Here is a 12,393-nt window from a genome sequence, read left to right on the forward strand (position 1 = left end):
AATGGACGACTGATTAATTTGGGTACTAAATGCATAGCAAGACACAACAGGTACTGATTAGAGGTTAGGGTCTTCTAGCTGTCATTACTTGGATCGTTGTTAAATCAGCTTATTTATTTCTTGGAAATGTGGTGCAGACGAGGAGCTAAAGTATATGAAGTACATAATCACATAATCTAAAAAATAGAGAACTGAAAAAAAACTGTACGAAAGCTTTTTGATAAATGAAACATTTCTGTCGTTTTAACGCATTATTTTGAGATATCTTTCTCCCAAATAAAAAAAGTATATTTTGAAAACTCCAAAAGAAATGAAGAAATGAATTGCCAAAAAATAATCTCTAAAAAATAAAATGTATTAAAAAGTACATACAAGTGTATTAATGGGCGCTGACGAAAGAAAGATGTAATATTTGTATGACTTACATGCAAACTGTGACAGATTTAATTATAGGACATTTCTTATTGAAGCTTTTTCAATTCATTATATTAATAAATTGATGTTTTAAGATAGTATGCCTGAAGTAACCCCAAGAAGTAACCCCAAAATTTTCCCATAATTTAATTTTCCCTATATTTGTACATGATATCATACATCTTCTGTCAAATTCTTAAGAAAAATCAACGTGCAGATTTTGAACAATACGGGCCCAAAAATGCAGAACTCTGAATAGTTGTCCAAACTGAACCATATCTGGTAGTGTAGAGTTACAACTTTTTTAAATAAACAACTGTATATTAAGTCAAATTCATTTTAGAAGGATTATTATACAAGATTTAGCATTACTTTTTTTTTCTATTTATGTTGTGTAAGAGATAGTTGACTTTTATTTTACCAAAATAACGAAAGGAGGTAATTTTAAGCTATTTCCCTATATAAAAACTTATGTTTTGCAAAATTTTATAATTCAATTTTCGTACAAAACTGACATTCTATGGACTATTCATATTCATTCAGAAAAGTTCACAATGTAGTTTTTCTAATGTTTAAATATCTTGAAGAAAGGCATTGGAATAATTTCTAATTAGTCAAATTAATTGCTACCATCGTGTAAATATTAAATAAGGTTACCAAAGATAGATTTATGATGACTGATATTGAAGAAAGAGCATTGCATGTCACAGCAAGATGCAACTTGTGTTGCAAAATGTCACACAAATATTAAGTTTCTGAAGGGACAAATTTCTATGGTCAACATAAGTACTGGATATAATTGTATGCTGGACACATCTTATAAGGAATTATACGAAAAAGTATCATTCCTCAACTATAAATGGTTAAGGAAAGTAACAAGGTAATTGGTTAGCCGTACTGTCTCATGACAGAAAATAGTCGTATTTCAATTTGAATGCTTCTTTAAATGCTAGAGTACATCATTTCAAACATTTTCCCACCTAATTAAAAATATTCCTCAACATACCTATTGGAAAGAGTAATCAAGGGAACCAAGATTCTAGCGGAAATCAAAAAGAATGTAATCCAGGGACATAAACCAGACATCGAAAACAGACACACACAAAAGGAACATAAAAAACCGTAATAATACATACAAAGTAACAAACTCGGACTTCATCAAAAAACTGGAAGCATAGACCAGCTGTACCGGTATAGAAGCGTCTTCTGCTTCGGTCAACCGCCGAGTTGCTCATGAAAAGTCAAGTCCATGGTAGACAAAAAGGGAAAAGATGTCTATGACACGTTGAACAAATCAGTTCGCATGGTACAAGTGGATACACCGTAACGATCCACGAGTTTATGATGACGACCATAAAATTTCAGTAGTGATGACTTAAATCTTGAAAAACCTTTAATCAATACTCCAATTTCCTAGTTTACAAAGATCAGAGTTGCTGGAGGCTGATATCTTTGTTTTAGAAGTTGAATCCCTTCTTGAAATATTTACTTTTGACATCAGCATCACTTTGAATCTTCCATGTTAGGAGTCATTTAAGCGTTCTAGTAACTAACAACCTTCCAATCTGGATTACCTCCCTTACCCCAGCTCTACTACCTTAAATTTAGATCTAACACGTTGCTAAATGTATTTTTATGTGCTTTTAACACACAAGCACCTGCCAGATTTGAGGAGAAATGTTTTATAAGTTCTATTTTTGACAGAAACAACATGTTTCAAAACAAATCGACAGATGTCAAAACAATATTGCATTCTGGGATATATATAATCCTGTTTCCTTATGTGTTATGCAGCTTATGCTAGCATTGAATTGCTTGAACACATCGTCATTTCGTAAAAAAATAAATGAATTATGATATTTTTGCTAAGGTCCAGCTAAATAACAGCAAAAAACATACACTATCAAAGTTTTCATTTAAATCTGGTGATTGTTGCAAATTAGTGAGCTAGATATTTAAGCTACAGAATATTTGCATCCTAACAAACCCGTTATGGTTAATTTGTAAATTAATTCTAAAATTTGGTGTTTACATTTCTATTGTTTTCAAATTATTGATTATTATTGTACATGGAAGAAGATGTTATATCAGAGTAGGAAACATAAGTATGTATAGAAGACCATATACAGTTTAATGAATTTTTAGGAAAACAATAATTGCATTTTTTAAATTATGACTATAATGACTGGCGAAGTCCTAGATTTTGACTTTAGTGGAACTTAAAAACCCATTGCCGTCGGAGGCAGACATCAGTTGTCCGATGTTTACATTACCAATTTATTAACCCTTCCTTGTATCAAAATAAACCAGCAATAGCTCGGCTTTTGTAGCATTAACTGTAAGGAGGGTAGAGGATTGTTTTTACCACTGCTTGATAACTCCAAAAATAACACAATATTTTGACAGAAAAACCGCCAAATTATCAAATTTACGGTAATATTTTTTATTACAAATTACACAAAGAAGGCACCGCCAACAACACAAAGTGACAAAGTGACAAAAAAACTGTCAACATGTTCAACATGCTTAAAATGTAGAGGAATAGTAATTAAATTACTTCATAAAAGGATTTTTTTTTTCATGATGTATGTAAACAGTGCTCAACGTTTAATAATATTCGTTTGATGCTTTTAGTCATAAATTACACAAATTAGACACTATTAAGTATAACAGACTAACTATTGTATATGTCTTCTTTTTTGTCTAGTTTTTGTTTATTTTTTGTTTTTGTTTTTGTTTTTTTTATTGTTGCAAATGTTTTAATAGTCAATTAAAATTACAAAGCACCATTTTTAAGTACATGTATAATTCAAATGACATTTTACACCATCAAACCATTTTATCTCATTTTATTTTGTTTCTTAGTGGAGTTCAATCACAGTTAAGAATTTTACTAAGAAAATTAAATATGTCTCCAAATGTACTATATTTTTCAAGAGATATAATAAGACTTAAATCATCACACTTTTGACATTTAGGGATATTTTTGCAGTTGCTTGCAAGACAGGCTTACCCTCTATTAACATCAACTAACTCAACTGTACTCGTGTCCATCTTGTAATCTACTTTACTTTACTTTATACATATTTCTCTCCCCTTAATGTGTCTTTTAATTCGGCCAAAATGGTAGGTGAACGCAACACATGGTTCAATGTAATTAAGGTATAAATAAGTTTGTAAAGAAACTATATTATCTTAAGCTATAAATCACCATTAATTGTTTACAAAAACAAGTTTCATATTCTCATTACGTCCTTGAAGTAGTATTCCAAAGTTCAAAGAGTCATTTTGTTTGTTTGTTTGTTGTTTGTTGGGGTTTAACGTCCGAGCAGCAATATTTCAGCTATATTCAGACGATGAACATGAAATTGATGATAAAATGAACATGAAATGATGATGAAATGAAAAAGGGATGGGACACAAGGACAATGGGGTCGACAAATTTTGATTGCCACTGGAAATAGGGAGAGATGGGTACGGTGGGTTAATTTAGCCTCCTGTGGCGGAGCCCTATGGTTCCTACTCCGGGAGAATACCACAGTAGGGTTCATTAACGTGCGAGGAAAATGGCATCTTTCCCAACACGGTGCATCGTTATGGTTTGCGGTCAGGTTTTCCGTATTATAGCCTGACAACCCCAGCATGTAACACGCCAGGGGTACCCCCATTCAACCACCTGGGGCACACTTCCCAGTTGCTCTGTGAACAGAGCGCCCTAGTACCCGGCTAGGGTTCTGAGCACTATTTAGTCGCCTTTTACGACAAGCTTAGCGCTGCTGCAGGCCTTTTCTTTTAACACCCGGACCTGCACGGGGCCAAAGAGTCATTTTACACCGCTTGTCCTTATATAAGAAGGGTTTTGTAAATTAATCTATCAAATGATGACAGGACTAAATATGGTTATAAAACGAATAAAGAATGACCACAGCCTTTCAATAATCAATATATATCCGTTATAACATTAGCAACGTGATTTAACCATTTTGTTAATGTGCAATTCTATGTCACATTAGAGTTATATTTTAAGTTTCATTTCTAGCGTTGAGGTTGCTCATTTTAATTCCGCAGACGATGCGTTTAAAAACAAAATCAGTAAACACATTTTAATCAAGTTAAAGTATGAAAATCATTATTTTTTTCACATCAATTTTATTATAATGAAGCAAATCGGGTAAGTTGATAATAATTTATTTGCAGTAAGAACCCTTGATTTTCTTCAACACGAAATATTTGCGATTGTGTTAAACATAACTTTCCTTAGCAAAATTGAAATTATATTTTGAATACTTTGTGGGGTTTACTTAGTCATATTCAATTTCGTACATTTTTTTGTTATTTCTGATAAAGACACCATAGATAAGTTCTTTTTTTTTCTTTTTTCCAATTAAAACGCATGATAAACTCATTTTTTACCGTAATTTTACAATCATATAGCGTGAAACTTTTATGACCTAAACCACAACACGTTAGTTTTAGGAAGCCTAACTGTTGTTTAAACGACATACAATCTGCTCCTGATGTATTCCAGATACATATCGTGTACTGACCGTAGGTACACAGTGAATTGTTTAAGTGCTTTTAAACTTTGATTAGCCAACAATCTTGAATGAAAAGTATTTGTCGAAGCAGCGACTTTAAATTACATTGAATCAGGGACAAATTAAAATGAAACCGTATGGTTTACGTTTTCTTAGGCTATTAAACCACTGATCGCCTAGATTGTTGTTCCCGCAGGCTGTTGATTAAGAATAATAATAAATTATAAATATCCACGAGTTCATGATGACGACCATAAAACTTCTGTAGTGATGACTTCAACCTTGTAGCAACATAACCCTGTTCCAGAAGCCTATTTGTTAGAATTCTAGCGCGATACAAAAAGTCTGCGTAGTTTCGGCAAGCTCTGGCATAACGTATGAGTTGTGATATAAACACTCCATACGAAGGTGCCGAAGGGATGTTGCCACAGATGAAAGGAAAGTTGACAATTTTAAATGAAAAGTCATCACGTTTGTCGTAAAGTTTGGTCAATAGTTTTTATTTACCATCGATTTCTTAGTGTAGGTCAAGATATGAGGCTGACTTCACAGTGTCTGTAGTATCCTTTATCTCAAGTTCTTTGGGGTAGATGCGATGTATAAAATCCCAGAAATTAGGAGTGTTTAAGGATCATACGTCATCCATATAGCGGAAACTGAGATTAAAGGATCTACCTAAAGGATATTCCTTCTTTCGGATCAGATCAGCTATAAGGTCAGCCTCATAAGAGTGAAGGAATAGGTCAGCAAGTAAAGGAGCGCAGTTAGTTCCCATTGTAATACCGACCGTTTGTTGAAAAACCCGCCCAACACACTGGACAAATACGTTGTCGATTAAAAATTCCAGCATTTTGTAAACATCTTCCTCTGTATATTTTGAAGATGATTTGGAATTATTTCTTACAAAGTATGAGGAATCTTTACCAAGAACTTTATATTTGTATCTAGGTGTACCATCTTTTTGGATAATATTTTAAGTCGGGATTTTAAGTGAGTATGTGGAATAGAAATAAACAGTGTTGAAAAATCATAGGTTTTAATGCTATTATATTCTGATAATAGTCTTGAACTGATTGTCTCCAAAATATCTGAATTAATACCACTACGGGAGTAACAAGTGTTGTGGTAGGACTGCAAACCCTCTTTGACAGCTTTGAAATTCCCCCATATTTCAAGACAAAATCATACCACTTATTTCATATTCATATACTTCACCCATTGCATCCAAAATTTTCAATTATAAAAGGCTATTGCAGAACCTCGAGATTGAAGACTTCAAGGCTAAACCACCTGACTGTTCTTGCAAAAACTCTCCATTCAAATATGGTCCTTCTAGTCACGTCGTTACGGGAGATTTAACCATCATCGAAAACGAATCTCTGCGTAATATCCTATCTAAAGGTCCCACGTACCGTGAACCACGCTCCATAAATTGGAATTATAACTTCTGAAAGTTCTGATGGATGCCGTCGAGGACTATGCAAGAAAATGTATAAAACGAGAACAAGAAGACATTGATTCTCTGTCAGAGTGGTTAAAGTCCGTGAGGTCTTTCATTTTGAAACGAATGAAAGTTTTAAGTAGGTCAATGAGTGCCAATACTACATCAGTTTTCAAAGACCCCGATATTACACAAAACTTTTTCTATATTCATATGAATCGGAGTTTCTTCAAAATCTTGTAGAAAGACAGGAAGACAAAAGTGGCCAGATCCCTTAATTTTACCTATCGATATATTGACGATTATCTTTGATAATCTTAGATGGCTTTCGTCTATGTATCCACCAGAGCAAGAAATCAAAGAGACTACTGATACAGCTTTATTCGCGTCATTTTTAGAGCATCACTTCAGTTATTGACAACAAATAGAAATTTCAGTGCAAAATATATGACAAACGAAAGATTTTGATTTTAAAATTATAAATTATCTTATATTGTGCTGTAATTTACCAGCTTCCCCTGCATACAGTGTTTATATTTATCAGTTGTTAAGGTATGCCAGAGCTAGTAGTTATTATTCTGACTTCTTGAACTGCGAGTAAGACTTTTTGACCAATGCAATCATACGCTGTGTTAAAAGTTTTATCTCCGATATCCAGATCTTATGTAGAAATATTCTGTTTCTGACAAACAGATGACAAATGATGAATTTTGATAGCGTTAACAAATTTATTTACTATATTTTTACTCGTATCTTATTATTTTCATCTTAAACTTGATGCGTCTCCCACACAAAGTTCAACACTTATTGAAAAGTTGATGTTAAATCAATTTTGACCGGTGACACAGTTGTATTGTAGTATATCGGATAGAACTAATTGTAATGTAAGCGGGGATTATTTCAGTTGCACTATACAGATGAGATTGAGGTGCACTATTCCGTACATAAAGTTGACCCGGTTTCATTTAGCAAAACTTAAAATAAATATTGATTATGGGTAGTAGAGCGTACTTACATAAGTAGAAGTAATACATGTGAAATTAAGAGATGTAAAAGTGTAAAATGCATGCTTCAAGCTATCCACAAAGATTCATGTCCTTGCCGGATTGGGTTCTCTCCCTTAAAGCAGTTGGCTGTTTTTTTTTTTCAAAACTGCAAACTTTTGCACGAAACTTAAGAATTAAAAGTATAAAAAATTAGCAAGAAAGATACAGATTATTTTTTGATGTTTTTTTTTTACAACAATACGATGCCTGCTTACTATTTCTTGAAGTTTTTAAGTGCCTGATATTAAGAAAATCTACTTTTAACAGTTCATTTTTGGAAGTCACCCAAAATTTGTCAAGCAATTTTTTTCTCATTATGTTACCACAGCTACAGGTTCTTATGAAAAATCATATGAGAATATCTATCATTTTCAAAAAATTTAACAATGTATACTTTTTACAGGAACAAATGTTAATTTGTATGTATGGGTCTCTCAATAATTCTTTTTTCACATTCCCGAGTTTAACATCGTTTTTTTTTTATATTTTAGTCAAAGGTGAGTAACTTTCCAACCGACAGACTGGTTTACTGTCCAATTTGAGCGATGGACAGCTGGATACTTCAAATTCAAATATTCGATTTATCGGAGCTGCGGTACGCACTTGAATACTTGAAATAACTTATTTCAATCCATTTAGGTACTTACTAGAGTGAAAATAGTTTGAGTGTCGAAGAAAAACGTTTACTGTTCTTCCAAGCCCCCGCTCCCATTAAGGCCACCAACAAGGCTTTCTTGTGTTGGTGGGTTACGTCTCTTTGAAAAACTTAGTTTGCGTTCCGTACATATGAAAAAAATGGAAGAGAAGTTCCTCCATTACATAAGATCACTTTTGTGACAACATAGCCCTGTTCCAGAAGCAATATTGTAAGAAGTTTAGTGTGGTACAAAAAGTCAGCGTAATTAAGGCAAGCTCTGGTATAACGTATAAGTTCCTCTGGAAATATCATTGTAATATCTGTTCCTAATGGAATAAACCTAATATTACAAATGTTTCTAACGGAATAATCCTAATAAAACAAATGGATCGTAATGAATTTTCATTATAAACTAATTTACCATTGGAACTTTCATATAATTGTAAGTAACAAATATATGTTGACAGATAGCATAGCTTTATTCCCACAAATCCTTATAGGACTATCTGCAGAGATTTATGAGGTAGAGTGTAACCTTAGCGTTGTAAAATACGTTTTTACCCACCATTTCCATCGGAAATTCCTATACCAAGTCAGGATTATTGCATTAATTTCCAATTTTCCGGTTTTTACCTCGATATTGCAATTTGTTATAAGGATTTTTCTTTTTGACTATTCCCTTTGACTATTGCCTAAGTTTAAATGTTCGGTAATTTTTGTCTCGCCTGCAACGAAAGTCGCGGAAGGCGAGACTTAGGATTTGCTTTTCCGGCGACGGCGGAAAGCATATACCCCCGAAGTCATGGTTTGTTGACTTAGATAATTTAATGTTTAAGTTCAATGTTAAGTTTGCTGATAATAACATTTCAACATGAACCCCTTATGCTAAGTCAATGATATTTGGTGTACAGATGCATTACCACCATTGCATAACAAATCCATGCCAATTTTATGCATATACCCCCGCAGCCTTGGTTTGTTAACTTAGAAAATTTAATGTTAAAAGTTTAATATTAAGGTTTCTTATAGTTCATGGAGACATATTTTTTTACTTCATCTTTACTTAAATCTCTACTATCTCAATGTGATGCAATAAAAACAATTAATCCCCAGCTACTCACATTTTTGCCATTCATAATGACATCTTTAATTTGTCAGATATTCCAATTCTTCCGACCTTTCTTATTTCATAATATTATGTTGCTACAAGATTGAAGTCATCAATACAGAAGTTATTTTATGCTCTTTGTTGTGTATGTCTGTTTTCCATGTCTGGTCTTTGTCCCTGGATTACATTCTTTTGATTACCGCTATAACCTTGGTTCCCTTGATTACTCTATTATATACATTAATTGTCAAACATGTTGTAGAGTAATTAAGGAAACCAAGGTTATAGCAGTAATCAAAAGAATGTAATCCAGGGACTGAGACCAGACATGAAAAAAAGACAAACACAACAAAGAACATAAAGCAACCAAAATCATACATATAAAGTAACAAAGGCAAATGAACAACTCAGACTCCACTAAGAAGTGGGAGCATGGACGACCAGATACACCGTCGTTGTGTGACCACGAAGTGGCGAGGTATTTTGTGGTGGTCTCCAGAAAAGTTTAGTTGAGTGTTCATCCATCTGTCGCCTAGTGCATTTTGTAGTGGAAACACAAAAAATGATAATCTTGTAATTTCACATTTTATACAAAATATTAAAGCAACACAAAAACTAATATTTAACAAACACACCATTATATTGGCAATATCGAACATACGAGACTTATCTCTATGATAACAGTTTATTTAATAAAGCTTCAGGCATGTGCATTTTCATATCTATAAGTATCCACCATGGAATCTTTTAACATGGGAATTTCATAAAATATCTATTGAGAAATTTTGTCTTAACTTTCAAATTATTGTTATTGCATCCATAAAGTATTCAATTGAAATTGATTTCCAGTCAAACAAGAAATCTCAAATATATTCGACTTTCACATTCATTGAACAAAAATCGATGATATTAGAATAATCATTGTTAACTGCTTTTTTTTTAAAAACGGCAGTTTATTAGTCGAATGGACCAGGTAGAAAGGAGCTTTTAAGTAATAAGTAAACATTTTGAAAAACAAAAAACTGATTTTGCCAAATGTAAAAATGAATTTGACAAGATTTCGAAGCAGTTTATCAGCAGCAGAGCGAACTTGGAAAGTGACGATAACATTGCTGAGTCCATCGGTGATATGCGGAAGGAAAATAATAAACTGAGATAATAGAAGTTCAATAAAAAACATCCATGCGTAACAACTTAGTTTTCGATAATGTAGCTAAAACTGAAGATGAAAATACATTGTCTGCAAATTGTTAAGACATTCTGTGAGGTCAATCTTAAAATTAAAATGCTGAAATCCATTCCTGACACCTATCGTCTTGACAAGAAAAATGAAAGCATAACTATATAAACATCTTACTATATAAATTACTTAACCAAGGAATTAGCAGCAAGGTCGTGTCCGTTGTAAAATCTGCTGTACGATTGCGAGTGTGATCCGGTGAAATTCTGTTAGATGCGTTTGAAAAGTTGCTTGGTATAAAACAAGGTGAACCTTTATCTCTTACTCTAACCCTTACTCTTATAATTTTTTTTTCAATGATATCATAAGCAAGTTTTCTTGAAGCAATCTAAATAGTGAATTAAAATGGATTTCTCATATATTTTATTCTATTTGCGGATAATAATTTTTTTTGGAGAAATCACCAAACGTTCTACAACATCTGTTGGATAAGTTAATGTTATATTGTAACAAATGGAGCATTGAAGTAAATACGAACAAGACCAAAGTCGTAGTTTTTCGTAATGGATGGCGGTTCGTAGATTGTCATTTTTACTATAACGGCGACCAGCTTGAGATGATGAACTCCTATCCTCACTTTTATCTTCACTTCAGTAAATGTATGTGATTACTGAACAGAGAATATTGAAGTGATGGATTCAGATTGTTCCGAAAAAAACCTCCAATATTTCATGATGTGTACAAAATTTATATGATGTATTAAATAGTAAAATTAATCGGGTGTCAAATGTAGAAGATTTATTATGTGATCTTGGTTATAATATTTTGATTAATCAACATCCTGGTACACTATCTATTGACAACATAAAATCGCCTAAAAGATCAGTTTGTACAAAGCTGGAATGCAGGGTTAGAAGAATGTAATAAATTGTGTATTTATAGACAGTTCAAAATAAGTTTTATTAAAGAGAAATATCTTGATTATATTTTTTTTTATCTTAAATACGTAGTGGTACACTCAGACTGAATATTGAAATTGGTAGATATGATACTTAATTTTTTTCTGCTATCTGTTATTGTTCTCATTTTATATCTGGGTTTGTTTGCCATAGCATGTTTATGCTTTCGCAATAGCGTATTCATTCATTCATTCATTAAAAACTTCTATTCTATAATATGAAAGAGTAATCAAGGGAACCAAGAAATCTTAGTCGACTACATGGTGAGGAGTGGGTATAGTGGATGGTGAGTAGGTATAGTGCATGGTGAGGAATGGGTATAGTGGCTGGTGAGTAGGTGTAGTGCATGGTGAAGAGTAGGTGTAGTGCATGGTGAGGAGTGGGTATAGTGGATGGTGAGGAGTGGGTTTAGTGGATGGTGAGTAGGTGTAGTACATGGTGAAGAGTGGGTGTAGTGGATGGTGAGTAGGTGTAGTGCATGGTGAGGAGTGGGTATAGTGGATGGTGAGTAGGTGTAGTGCATGGTAAAGAGTAGGTGTAGTGCATGGTGAGGAGTGGGTGTAGTGCATACTGAGGAGTAGGTGTTGTGCATAGTTAAGAGTGGGTTAGTGTATGTTTAATGAGTGACTAATAAGGTGTGGGTATAGTGGATGGTGAGTAGGTGTAGTGCATGGTGAAGAGTAGGTGTAGTGCATGGTGAGGAGTGGGTGTAGTGCATACTGAGGAGTAGGTGTTGTGCATAGTTAAGAGTGGGTTAGTGTATGTTTAATCAGTGACTAATACATCAGAAACAACATCTTTCAATAAACTTGGACACAATACACACTTCTATGAGGGTAGAATGTAAAACAAATCCCTAGCCAAGTGCAGATGAAATTGAAATTACACTGTGATCTCCCTCAGTTTCCTTAGCTGTGTTGTAGAGAAGTGACAATTTTTTATATATATCAAATGGATTTTAGCTAAAACAAAGTAAAAGGTAGAAAGTTATGTCGTTTAGTTCAAATGAATCCTAAAATATGGTATACCTAGATAACATATTCCTTTTCTCTTTCGTTTACCACGGACTT

Source organism: Perna viridis, chromosome 2, assembly GCF_037379345.1.
Source record: "Perna viridis isolate PV_CMFRI_1.1 ecotype Kerala chromosome 2, ASM3737934v1, whole genome shotgun sequence".
In the NCBI taxonomy this organism is placed as follows: Eukaryota; Metazoa; Mollusca; class Bivalvia; order Mytilida; family Mytilidae; genus Perna; species Perna viridis.